Source organism: Periplaneta americana, chromosome 11, assembly GCF_040183065.1.
Source record: "Periplaneta americana isolate PAMFEO1 chromosome 11, P.americana_PAMFEO1_priV1, whole genome shotgun sequence".
Taxonomy (NCBI): domain Eukaryota; kingdom Metazoa; phylum Arthropoda; class Insecta; order Blattodea; family Blattidae; genus Periplaneta; species Periplaneta americana.
This window is the reverse complement of record NC_091127.1, coordinates 172,414,538-172,429,726: the sequence shown is the minus strand read 5'-3', so window position 1 is coordinate 172,429,726 and position 15,189 is coordinate 172,414,538.

Below are 15,189 nucleotides of genomic sequence, written 5' to 3'. Positions count from 1 at the left end.
TAATATATTTACAATAGTGTAACTTTTTCCCTACTAAAAACTTAATTAAACTAATTTCTTGTCATTTTAAGTGTAACTTACCTGTCATCCATAATATTACAGCATCAAGAAGTGGAAATGATCAGAATACAATATCTCGTAAAACATATTAAATTGTGTAATTTCAAGGAAAAATTGTTCCGGGTCCGGGTATCGATCCCTGGGCCCTTCGCTTAGCGCACGAATGCTCTGCCGACTGAGCTACCCAAGGGACTATACACGACACCGTCACAATTCTTCCTTTATATCCACACAACTCAAATGGGCTGACAAGGCGCCAGAACACAACAAAATTCTGTGCGACTTAAATCGTAGCTTCCTGTTAACGTACCTCCAGTAACGAATATATTATACAAATCTGGTCTTCAGTTAGTAGCTCCCTGTAAAGCAGGTTTGCATAATTTCAAGGAAAAGTTGTTCCGGTTCGAGTATCGATCCCGAGACCCTTCGCTTAGCGCACGAATGCTCTGCCGACTGAGCTACTCCAGGGACTATATACGACACCGACACAACACCTTCACCTACACAGTTCTGTGGTGCCCGGGTAAAGGGGTATAAGTCTTAAATTTAACTTTTGAGAAAATGCAAAAAGAAAGTTAGCAACAAATCTGTAAATCCCAGTGTATTTCTTTTTATAATGTACTCTGGTTATTTTGTCCTTCGCTTAATGCTTTTCGAGTTCTATTACAAACATTTACTTATTTTCAATATTTTATAATATTTTTTATATTATAGTAAGTTTGGACAACTTATCCCCCTTTACACAAACTTACATACAACTTATCTCCTTTTACCCCAAAATATTTCTTACAAAATAGTCACACAAAGCTCATATTATGAAACATAATGACTATTAAAAATTACACAAATGTTCCAAGATGGCTGAACACCTGCATTAAAAAAATTAAGCAAAGTTTAAGAAGAAAGTAAATTTTACGGTTCATAACACCAATAGTATTAGATGTTTCAATGTCAATAAAATGTTATTTTCAAAATAGTATCTGCCGCAGTGTACCTAAGGAATGATAAGATAACATTTTCAAAGTATGGACAATAAAAATTAATGAGCACTTTCTCTAACATTATCAAAATCACTAATCTTCGACTTCTTCGATTATGTCAAGATATATGTCTCGTACTGCTGAGGTTGTTGGAAGTGCAGTGTAAAAGGAATGAAATATATTTGGAACGAGTGGTAGCAGGTCCAATAAATCTTTCTTCTTTTGACAAGAAATTGGTACAGGGTCCTGATATGAAACAAGTAACTGGAGTAGATTACCTGATTGTCCTCTTCGCCTGACATTGAATGTCTTGAAATCTTTTCATGTGTCAAGTGTTTCTTTACACAATACCATGTCAACAGCCTTTGTAAATTTTAACCACTTCATAATTTTACAGAGAAATCTTTCACCTTATTCTGTGGTTTTCTTCATTTCGAGAGCATCTTTGAATAAGTCAGAATACACTGGTCTACAAAAAAAGAAGCTTTTTGTATGCTACTGAGAAAATTTCAAGTGTTCTACACTGAACTTGATGCGCTGATTCCAGATCTGTAATCAGATTTATCACACCACATCAGATTTTTGAGTTATGGGACTGTAACATTAATTATAAATCTTACTATTCATTACATATCTGTACCGTAGAGTCAGAGATATGAATTGAGCTTAGTTGACATATTCATTGTAAATTGTTACTTACTTACTTACTGGCTTTTAAGGAACCCGGAGGTTCATTGCCGCTCTCACATAAGCCCGCCATTGATCGCTATCCTGAGCAAGATTAATCCATTCCCTATCATCATATCCTACCTCCCTCAAATCCATTTTAATATTATCTTCCCATCTACGTCTCGGCCTCCCTAAAGGTCTTTTTCTCTCCGGCCTCCCAACTAACACTTTATATGCATTTCTGGATTCGCCCATACGTGCTACATGCCCTGCCCATCTCAAACGTCTGGATTTAATGTTCCTAATTATGTCAGGTGAAGAATACTATGCGTGCAGTTCTGTGTTGTGTAACTTTCTCCATTCTCCTATAACTTCATCCCTCTTAGCCCCAAATATTTTCCTAAGCACCTTATTCTCAAACACCCTTAACCCTGATACCTGAATTCCATCGTTAATATGTTCTGATGGAACCTCTCATCATGTTCTTCATTTACAGCGCTGAGATTTGTTGGAAAAAAGTCAAAGTTTGAATGAAGAAGTGCATTTTTAAAGACATGCAACAACCTTGATTCTGAAATGCTATAAGTATGTTTTGTACTAGCTCAGCATAATTATCAGCTCGATAATTTCCTAAAAACCTAGTTGACACTAGTACAAATGTGTCCCAAGCTTCGAGTTCAAGAACACTCAGTTTTGACCTGAGCGTAGTGTCACACATCATAGGCCTAATAAAAATTAAAAATATTATTACTTTCAATTTGGGACTTGATAGAAAAAACAGACTTCAGATCTGTAATCAGAACACTCAAATTAGGGTTGGTACACTTGTGTTTGTTCAGTAGCAAAATCACAATAAAATAAATGAAATATATCTAAAAGTATTAAAATGTAAAAATTAAAAATGTTATTATTTTAAAATTGTGACGTGATAGAAAAGAACGGAGTTCAGATCTGTAATCAGCACACTCGAATTAGGATTGGTATTGTTTTCGTTCAGTAGCAAAATCACTGTAGACAATTGATATTGAATGGCTTCTTTTTGCCTGTAAGTCGTACAAGCTGCATTCAGTCATAAGGAATGTGGATTTTTATGTCACAGTTTTTCTTCTTCCCCTCAATTTAGGCATGGTCGGGGTCGCACTCCATATGAATGTGGCCTTTTATAGAAAACTTGCGACTCAATGTTTCAAAGTGTGGATGATTTTTCAGAACAGTTACATACATAGCAAGCATGTGAGAGTTTTTTTTGTCCCCCCCTCATGTGTCTGAATACACTATTACATGTTGCACATGGAAAGGCAGATTATAGAGAAATTTTGAAATGCAAGATGCAATTTGATTAGCTCCCCCGGTCACCATCAACTTCACTCCTCATAAAACATGTGACTTGTCCGTCTTTACAGTTATGTACGGTCGAATTAAAAGTCCAAATTTGACGCTTGTAGAAAGCAACAGAAGTGTTCAACATTGGTGTCTGTAAACATTGATGTAAGTCAAATGTTATAACCAGGGAAAGGATTTATATGTAAATACATATTTACTTATAAAGCTAATATAATTTATATTTTGCATTATCTTTATGTTTCACAATGTGTAGGGTTGAAAAATCCTACTTTTATTTTCCATATTTTTCCATATTTTAGAGTTTAGTACATATTTTCGTTAATTTCCATATATTTTCCATATTTCATATAAAACAGTCCATATTATATTAGGTTTAACAATAAAACAAAACAAAATTCCATTAACTTTTAAAAATACATTTCAACAATAGAGATTTAAACACATGTTCAGTAATCCCTTTAACATCAGAGTTATTTGAAAATTAGCAGTCCTATCAACAATGGGAAAGTAAGTTACAAAACTGTATTAATTTAATTTAAAATTTTTAACAGACTTCAGTTGTGCAGCTCAACAGTTAAATGCCAGTCAGAGTACACATAGGTTCAGTTTTGTAAATCATACTATAAAGACGGTAAATATGCCAAAAGTACGTCATTCAGTCAATTTAAAATCAAAACTAACAAGTTACATTTCAGAATTTAAAGAAGATGGTTTATCAACTGACAATAAAATATTATTTTGTAATTTGTGTCAGTGTGCAGTATCATCTACACAAAAGTTCCTGGTGCAACAACACATTACAACTAGTAAACATCAGGCCAACAAACAACTAAATTCCAAGCAGAGACAATTGTTTTTAACACAACCAACAACATCGAATGTAAGATCTGAGTTTAACATCGACCTGTGCCGTTCTCTCATCTCTGCTGATATTCCTCTCTACAAACTAAAGAATAAGGTCTTCAGGGAATTCCTTGAAAAATATACTCAACATACAATCCCGGATGAGTCAACACTTAGGAAGACGTATGCTCCATCCATCTACGATGAGACAATACAGAAGATAAGAGATGAAATTAAAGATAGTTCAATTTGGGTTTCCATTGATGAGACTCCCGACAAAGAAGGTAGACTTGTTGGTAATGTAGTTATCGGTTTGTTAAGTGAACAATATTCTGAACGAATTCTTTTACATTGTGATGTTCTAGAAAAGTGCAATAACAAAACTATAGTTAAACTGTTCAACGAAGCTATGGGTATCCTGTGGCCAAAGGGTATTATGTACGATAATGTGTTATTCTTTATTAGCGATGCTGCCCCTTATATGGTCAAAGCTGGACAAGCATTATCTGTTGTATATCCTAAATTGACTCATTTTACTTGTGTGGCGCATGCATTTCATCGTGTGGCAGAAGTGGTCAGAGACAATTTCCCTAAAGTAGATTTGTTGATTTCATCAGTGAAAAAAGTATTTCTCAAAGCTCCCAGTAGAGTTAACGTGTTGAAAGAAATGTACCCTGAAATTCCATTGCCACCAAAGCCAATTTTAACTAGATGGGGTACATGGCTAGAAGCAGTTGAATATTATGCCGAACATATAGACTCTATTAACAATGTTCTCCTTGCATTGGACTCTGAAGATGCAGTCTCAATTGATACTGCGAAAACAGTTACCTGTGACATAAGTGTGAAGAATGACTTAGCTCACATTCAGCATACATTTTCATGCATCATAAAAACGCTCAAAAGTCTCCAAAATAGGCACCTTTCACTATCTGAAAGTTTTGAAATTATAAATAGTACTGTGGAACAACTGAATCGTGGTAGAGGTAAAGTTGCAGATGCAGTAAGAGCTAAGGTGGACACTGTACTTTCAAAAAACCCTGGATATGAAGAACTACAAAAGGTTGTTGCTGTGATGAGTGGTGAATCAACAGTGAAGATTAACTTGGACTTATCCCCAGCAGACATTGTGAAATTGAATTATGTACCAGTTACTTCTTGTGACGTCGAACGCTCTTTTAGTCAGTATAAATCTATCCTCAGAGACAATAGAAGAAGATTCACTTTTCAGCACTTGAAAGAAATGTTTGTAACCTATTGTTATGGTAACAGACAATAAAAATTGTGTTTTGTTGAAATTACATTGGAAGATAAGGTACGTCCATTATATTTTTTGTTTAGTTTGATTAAAATGTACCAATATTTAACGTACATAGTCATTTTTTTATAATTTTAAGTCCATATTTAATTCCATATTTTGGTAAAAATCCATATTTAATTCCATATTTTGGTAAAAATAACTACATATATATTTACATATTTCATATATTTTTAGTCCATATAAATCCGTTCCCTGGTTATAACATAACAATCAAACTTTCACGTGACTTTGTGAATACATTTGTCACAAATTGAATCGTAATAATTACTGTGCCTATTTTTGAACTTCGGACTCAATTCACCGGCATTACCACCTTCACTCCATTCAGATGTTAAATAACCTGGGATATTGTTACAGCATCGTAAAATAACCCACTGATTGCATATACTTTGTCTTGAGATTTTGCAAGATATGCTTTATCAGCCAGATCTTGATATTGCAATAGGGACGCTTGTACTGCTGTCTTTCCATCTCCGGATAAACAATTCAGTTTCATCTTCAGGGTATCGCATGTGTGACATATACCCACGAGTATTTTGGGATGCTTGATTTTTAGATTCAGTTCATGAAATAATTGTTCATAGACTGTGCAACATACTGTCTTCGAATTTCCACAGTATGATTTAGAAGGAAGAGATAGTCTCATCAAATGTTGCCAAGAAACACTTTTTGCATACAGGAACCATCTGTCCATCAATTCTCAATGGATACTTCGATATTAAACAATATAGCTGTTATGCCATACTCTTGCATAATGTTGGTACCGCACATGAATTATTCGAATGATACACTGTATGCAGACATCAAATATGCAAAAATGTTGTTATTCTTGCTATGTGATACAGTATATTTGCCAAACTGCCAGTAAATTTTAAGTACAGTGTTACAGGTCTATACGTGTCTTCATCTAGAGGTTGTGCAAAAGGGTATAAGTTCAGTAGCAAACATGTATGTACAATTCCAGATCGTGTAAATGGATATAAGTATACTTATCTCCCTTTACCCAAACAAACATTAGCTTTTTGGGATTAATACCCTTTTTCACATCTCTATATATACTTTTCTGAGCTGGATGGACTTATGTCCCTTTACCTAATTATAGAATATGCCTTTCCGAACATCATGGCATACGTAACTCATTTTTCGATTTTTTGGACTTATACCCCTTTACCCGGGCACCACAGAATTATTAAAAGAGGACATTTAGAGGAAAAACAAGATTAGGCAGAATTCTTAACTCATGATATAGGATTACGAAATCTTCATCTGATAAATCATACACAAAATAATTAGAGATAAATGTTGGAAACCACATGTGTATACCGAATTACTATTACCAAAAGCAATAAACCATAATTGTAAGAGACAAAGCGAATGAATTCTAGATTAATGGCCAAGACGGAAGAAAGATATTCTCCTGTGCTTTGAAGTAAAGAACACGAAGACATAGATATGTGATATAGAACACTAATCGAACATGTCTGTAATTCCTGCACTGTTATTTTCTGTAATATGTATTCGTAAGATATATGACGTCTTGGTTTAGGTTTTTAGATGATCTTAGAATTAATAGTATGAATTATCGTATGAAGTTCGCCATTTCTTTTGTCATCCTTGAAAAATGTTCTGCCGTTTTGTTGGAAAAGTTTTGAAAGCATTAAGAAGCAGGGAATGGCCCATACATGGATCATCTTCATTTTTCCTTTTGTGGGAACTTCCTGACGTTTCGTAGCTCTATTCTTGTCATCGATCCGATCAACAGCTTTTCACAACCGAAAGCTCTAGTGCCTCTGCTCATCTCCCCAGAAGTTTTAAGCTCTTGTATTGTTGTTCCAGTTATAACTTCATGTAATGTGACGTATTATGCCGTGTTGAACAATGACAGTTGTGCATGTTGAGCTACTTAAAATAATTGGATTTTGCACTTGAATAGGACTTGTTGAACGAGTATACTTCGTAATGTTTAAAACTGATGTCTGCAGACACTAGTGTGTGGTTGATGAATTTGAGAGGAACTTTTAGACAAACTTATATTGGACAACGACAAACAAATCGGACAAATTACAATTTTCTCAGCTATGCCGCAAAATACCCAAGACAAGTGACATCTCTCATTAACATAATTAACGTTTTTGATTATGCTCATATGTTTATTCTTTATTCCTTATTCTTGGCAGTTGTTTTCGATGTTTTGTTTTAGTCACTGAAGATGCAGTACACATTAAATCAACTGCTCTTTCTTGTGAAGCAATACTGGATTACGAATTCAATTACAGCTACTCAAAGAGCATACCAGAGACAATTTGGTGCTCGTAATCCCCCGCTCCAAATAAACACAATACTGGCACTGGTAAATAAATTGGAATCAACTGGATCTGTAAAAGAATAATTGTTTTGATGACAGTAAATATACTGAATAAAGAACAAACATCTGCGCATCTCGTGACAGGGAATCAAAACTCCTGATTAATTTGACGTTAAAAACTGGTCATTAAGGCCCAGTTGTGTGATCACAGAATAAATCTTGGAATAGCCTAACTATAGAATAAATGGAGTATCGTGTTGTATGACGTTCGTTTATTCCAAGGTTATCTATTCTATAAGTAGCCGAATTAGAACAGAGGTTGGCAATATTTTAGATGGTGTTTTGTTTATAAAGTACATTCAGAATACTAGTAATTGTTGAAATTTATTTTCTGAACATATCATTATTTTGTGTACAGATTTTGTTATCAAGAAATGAACAAATCAAAATAAATTAGAAGTCAAAATTATTAGATAGAAGATTACACTTAAGCTAGTTGTGATAGTGAATGACTATAAGAACGTGCTAGAAAGCAAAAACTGATGCCATAACTTTTAAATAAAAGACAAGAGCATGGGAGTCTATAGCTAGGTTATAATAATGCAAAACGTAATACTGATATAATATTGTGCTATGAATTTGCTTAAATTTAATTTTAATTATTTAAAAAATTACAATTTCTTTATAAGGATGAAATTGTGAACTGTTTTTACCTGTGTGTTATATGTTCCAATAATCATTAATCAATCCCAGCACACTTTAAGGAGTGTCCATTTTTAGACTGAATCTTGCCAGAAATTCTTCATTGTTAAACTCGTTTAATAGATAAAGTATGTGCCTTATTTTCTTTATTTCCGCACTCTCAAAAATACATTATATGTAATTCATCATCACTATCAAAGATTCATGTCTAATGCTGCTGCCGTTTTATATTTTATTCTCTAGATATAAATTTAACAACTACTAAAAGCATGGAATAGCTCATTCGGAAGTTATCCTCCGAATAATGCACTATTCCAAGTTCGTACAACACATTTCTCGTATAACCACGGAATTAATTTTAACAGGACTTTATTCCGTGTTCGTACAACTGGACCTAAATGAATTTCCAGCCTAATAAATAAAGAGTTTTCAACATTTGCTATAGAATTTTTGAAAGGCATGTTGGTCCGACAAGTTAACAAATTTAAAGAAATAAATATCAAAGGTCCTTCAATAACTGTCTATTCAAAATACAAAATATTACATAGGTTACATGAACGAATCTTAGACTAGCGCTTTCGCTATTAGAATAGCATCTTCAGGTCAGACTTGCGTGATATTAAGCTTCAATTTTTAGACAAATTTTGATTTATAAGCTACATAGGGGAGAGTCGGGTAGTATCGGACATCGGGTAATATCGGACAGTGCGTTTCTTTCATCTACCACCATATGGTAGTACCTGAATGACATGATTACGTTTCTCTATGCGACATCACATAAACGTAACCATGTCAATCAGGTACTATCATCGTGTGGTAGATGAAAGAAACTCACTGTCCGATATTACCCGATGTCCGATACTACCCGACTCTCCCCTACATGTTTCTGCAGGCTTTAACTCCAAATAGTTTTATATATTAATTTTGAGACCTCATGAAAGTTTAACTGTTATATATATATATATATATATTCGACTGTTATAAGTCAAATTTTACTTGCTTTTCTTATCATTGTAATTTTTTTTTTTTATTCTCTCGTCATGTACCTTAATATATTTCGATGTTACTTGTCCATCTACGTCTTTACATGAAAAGCTTAACATCACGCAAATCTGACCTGAAGATGCTATTATAATAGCGAAAGCGCTAGTCAAAGATACGTTCATGTAACCTATGTAATATTTTGTATTTTGAATAGACAGTTATTGAAGGACCTTTGATATTTATATCTTTAAATTTGCTATAGAGGTTAGTAATCTCCTAAAGATATTCTAAATTTGAGGTATAACAAATTTTGGCTAGTATCATTCGTTTTTAAATAAATAAAGAAAGAAATGTGTTAGTTGTATATAAATCACTCTGTATAATAGGCCCACTGTATACGATCTGTAATATGAAGTAACGCGTGATTTATATGGTAGCTTACTGTTTGTTTTTCTGCTTTTGTATTTTCTTTGTCCTTATAGTTGACTTGGCTTTTCAATGAGCCTTTTGGAACTCGAGATGGATGCCATATTCATAATGATTTTTTCAGAAAGTAAAAAGGGTTAACTACAGGATTTTTCTGTTTAAAAGTAATTTTTGGTAATGAACTAGTGATGCGTGAAATATAATATAATATAAATTTGGTCTTGTTGTAAAGAAAAAGGAAGAGAAATAACCTGCCTTTAATTCGGAATAGTCACACCGTTCTGTGTAGGCCTAATGTATCGATATACAGAATGTATCGAAATACGGCTATACGTTTGATTGTAGCATGTGACAACAGTATTATTGTTACAGGAAATATGATATTAGTGATATTACTGATGGAAAGGCAATTCTTCAAATTAAACAAGTCACATATAACAGTACTAACCAAGTCAGAATGCTTCCTATGAGGTTTATGAGGAGGTTGGTTGCGTCTCTTCTGATGGCTCAACTAGACGGGCTGATATCATCATAATTGATCGGCAGAAGGATAAGGGTGTCATTCTTGATCCCACAATCCGTTTCGAGATGCACGAGCAACAGCCACAAGAGGTGTGTCGTAAAAAACAAGTCATATATGAGCCTTGTTGTCAGCATCTTGCAGCATAATACCACATCACACATTGGACAGTTTTTGGGCTCATGTTCGGTGCCCGTGGCACGATCCCACGAGAAACTTCAAATCAACTTAAACAATTTAAAATTTCTGATGCAACGATTGATGCCATAGGATCTCATGTGTTAAAATCATCCTTAGCTATAATTAGTAATCCTTTGTACACAACAAACTTTTATTGTGAATGATTTCCTATCTTTTCATATCATTTATCTTAATGTTTTCTTTTTCCTTTCAAATTGTCACTCAATTGGTTTTCATGATTATTCTTTATGAATTGATTAGTAGGCCGATCTATTCGAACCCTTATTTAGGGCGGCTTTTTTTATTAAACATTAAAATTAGTATTGCCTCAAACTATTCACCATTCACATCCAAGCATAATTGGCAACGCTTTGGGAAATCATTCATTGAATAGCATGAATTTCTTCCTCAGATGCTATTTTCAACATGTCGACGAAACCTTTTCCTTCAAATAACTCCACAACCAATAGTCACAGGCTGAGAGATCAGGGGAACGGGCTGGCCATTCTGTCGGTCCTCTTCTTCCAATCCACTTGTTTTGCAAATCACGATTCAAATTTTCCCTCGTCGCAATAGCATAGTGGGGGGGGGGCGCCACCATCTTACAGTGTTCGTGTTCAGCACTTTGCATCACAATTTCATTAAGGATATCACAATACCGATCAGCATTAACAGTCTCATCCAAGATTCGCATTCCTAATAATCCTTCCCATCCAATCATGGCCCAAACTGTGACTTTTCCGCATCTTAAATGTGTCTCTTCAGTAACGCGAGGATTCTCTCGACCATAATAATCCTTCCCGTTGTTGTTGCATCCGTGCTACTGTGAGGTCTGTTGCCAGCAGTCGTTTTCAACAATCGACGGCTGTAATGCTACATTAAAATAAATCACGTCTCGCCAGTCTTGCGGCCTCATGATCATTACCGTACGTTATTGCCCATGCTGCAACTGTAATTTGCCGTTACATGTTAGCGCCATCTTGACTAGTGACGTAAGCTCAGCATTGTTGTGGTGTAGTATTGTTATTTGAATAATTGCCTTCCCAACAGTAATGTAATATTTCCTGTAACAATAACACTGTCATCAAACAATGCAACCAAAGGTATTACTGATTCACCCCGTACATTATACTCTATCTACCAAAAAGTAATTGGGCACTGTTTTTGCTCCTTCAGAATCACGTGGTACCACCTCTTGTTGCTATAACAGCAGCCACCCTGTCAGGCATGCTCTCCACTAGTTTGGATAGGATATCCACTGGAATATGTCGCCATTCCTCTTGCAACATGGTACTCAGTTGGACGATTAAAGTTGGCTCCATGTTATGGCGGCTATTATGCAGTGGTATGCAGACAATAATGTTCACCGGTTGGACTGGCCTGGACAGAGTCCTGATCTCAATCCCATTGAGCACCTTTGGGACGAATTGGACCGGCGATTGAGGTCTCGGGATATGCGGCCAACTTCCATTGTCCAACTGAGTGCCATGTTGCAAGATGAATGGCGGCGCATTCTGCTGGATATCCTACACAAACTAGTGGAGAGCATGCCTGACAGGGTGGCTGCTGTTATAGGAACAAGAGGTGGTACCACGAAGTTCTAAAGGGACAAAAGGGGTGCCCAATTACTTTTTGGTATATAGTGTATTTGTTTATTCGTAAGCAATAGTTTAATTAAATCAGAATCGCATTTAGGTGGCTCATGGATTAAGAAACCAATTCAAAATATGCATCGCGCATAGTTTTTAAGCCTGATTAATGGTATATAAAATGTGGTTATTTTAATGTATTGAAAGCTAGATTTCAAGTAGAAGTGATTTCTTTTTTTGCATGTTCCTTTCGCCCAGTTACGTGGCATATTTACAAGACTACTTCACACATTTCTTTACATCAGGAATTCAAGAACAGCCATGTGCCAAACGCACGTTAGTATCATTATTTCCAACTGTGTCTTAATGTGAAACTTAATGATGGACTATCATGTTATCCGTAAAAGGGCACGCCTAAGGTTAAAAAAAGTTGCGGATTACTTAAAATGGTCGCAACCGCTTTCTACTGCTTCTCTTCCCAATTGTCGGACAGGCTCTTAGTAGCTGAATTACCAAAACAACTGACACAGGTTGGAGATAAAGAGGCTAGCGACAGATGTTACGGCGGATAGCTGAGTATTAACATGAATAAAAAGAGCTGGTCTATAAATCTACAGTCGGAGTTAAATTTACCGCAACTGACAAGATTTTGCAACACCGTCAGTGTGTAACTGTAGCTGTAATGAAATTGTGCGTATGCACGAAACATTGAAGTGTCTGCGTTTCTTCCCTCACTCTAAATCGACCTTACGTAATTAGAATAATAGTAGGTGCCAAATCTAGGCAATCGTGTAGGGCTATTAAAAAAAACTCCAAATAATGCCCATGGCATGAGTATATTTTTTCATTAATAAACTTCGTCGCATGTAATCGTGAAAACTTTGTAACTAATTCAACAGTTCATAGCATCAATTTAATACTCGTCAACAAATGACTTTGATACCCCATCGGCAAATCTGTCATGCTATCAAAAAGGAGAGCGTTATATGGCAGTAAAAATGTTTAATAGCCTCCCTATGGATGTAAAAAAATGAAACTCAAAACACAACATCTTGCTGAAAGATGAAATCGTCATCGAGATCTTGTCTAAGTTGAGGCACCAACCATTGCTCCAACATGTCCAGATATGAATGTCCAGTCACAGTAGCCTCAATGAAGAAGAAAGGTCCGTACAGTTTTCGTTGTGACAACGCGCAGAAAACATTCACCTTTGGTGAATCACGCTCATGTTCAATTATTCTGTGAGGTTTCTGTGTACCCCAAACACGACAGTTGTGCTTGTTAATTTTCCCACTCGTATGGAATGTCGCTTCGTCGCTGAAAATTAAGCGGCTGAATAAGTCATCGTCGTCTGCTACGAGTTTTCTTGCCAGCTACAACAACAGGCAGCAAAGGTGAATGTTGGATAGGACGTGCTGGAGTAAGGGACAGATGTTTCATGACATGGCCACCAAGGTCACCCGATATGACTGCATGTGACTTTTTTCTATGGAGGTAACTAAAGGACCGTGTGTTTGTACTCCTTTGCCACGTGATTTAGAGGAACTAAAAACCAGAATTCGAGAAGCTGCCGCCACGGTCACAGAGGATATGTTGAAAAAGGGTATGGGAAGAGTTTGATTATCGTTTGGACATCTGCCGAGTCACTCGTGGTTCACACATTGAATCTCTGTAAGGTGTAAACAGAACTTTAAGAGTTTGACTTTAAACTGACGTGTGTTTGAAAGTGCTATCATTAGTAGTTTTTGTGTAATAAAATATTGAAAGTGTTATCGGACTTTTGATATGCTCTGTATATTGTAAAAGTATTCTGTATATATTTCAACTAGACTGTGACTTTAATTGAAGGGTTCAGAGCCATAATGGGCCAAGCGCCATTTATTAAAAATGGAGAAAGCAAGAGTTAAAGTTAAGTGAATACCATAGTTTAATGAAGATTGACGTAACATATAGTGTTAATGTGTATACTTTCTATTTCTTTATATTCCATTGAATTATCGTAATAACTTAATTTTAACCCTTGTTTTCTACGTCTTCAGTAAATGGCGCTTGGTCCACTATGGTTCTGAACCCTTCACTTAAGACTTTGTAATACTATTAAGATTTCTTTGACACGTTTCATATTCTAGCTGTGAAGCGATGTACGAATACCATGAATCATAACTGAAATCGCAGAAAGCTACCGGCGTGGCTCAGTCGGTTAAGGCGCTTGCCTGCCGGTCTGAAGTTGTGTTCGGGCGCGGGTTCGATCCCCGCTTGGGCTGATTACCTGGTTGGGTTTTCTCCGAGGTTTTCCCCAACCGTAATATGAATGCAAGGTAATCTATGGCGAATCCTCGGCCTCATCTCGCCAAATATCATTTCGCTATCACTAATCTCATTGACGCTAAATAACCTATAGTTGATACAGCGTCGTTAAATAACCAATTAAAAAAATCACAGAAGCAGTAGATAGTTATTGATTGGGGGACTTCGTTTGCTTTGAACATTATCTCTTTGGAGAATGAAATGTTGGTACACAACACTTAAAATATTGTCGCTTTTCGTGCGGATGACTTAACACTAATTGGAAGTTTTCGCGTTTTTCCTGTTCCCCGTTCAGGGTCCATACACCGTGCGGTAACAGTAGTGGGTGCTACGAAAACATCTCTTTGCAGTTTCTCTGAAAAAAAAAATGCATAACTCACCTCTGGCAATTGGCCACGAGCCACACTTGTTAGTTCTTTTGTGTCTGCAGACGAATGTAAAAGGAATTGGAATGGTTTTCGTAAATCATGTTCAAGCATCCATTCCTACCACGGTCGTTACTACGGCGCCGCGCGAGATGCGATGCTGCTGCATTCTTAAACTCTGTTACAGCTACATGGGTCTTAAATACTCTGCAGACACATTTTGTCCTAATACGGGAGTTACTGCAGGGATAGCCACGTCTCTTGTTATCATCGGTATACGTGTGGGCGTTTATTTATTCGAATCCCTGCGTGTGCCGCTAATCATTTTTATTTCTTAAAATTATTTTTTAGCCACCGGCGTAGCTTAGTCGACTGAGACGTTTAACTGCTGTCCAGGAGTTGCGCTAGGTCGTGCGTTCGATTCTCGCTTGGGCTCATTACCTGGTTTGTTTTTTCCGAGGTTTTCCCCAATCGTAAGGCGAATGTCAGGTAATCTATGGCGAGTCTTTGGCTTCATCTCGCCAAATACTATGTCGCTATCACCAATCCCATCGAAGCTAAATAACTCAGTAGTTGATACAGTGTCGTTAAATA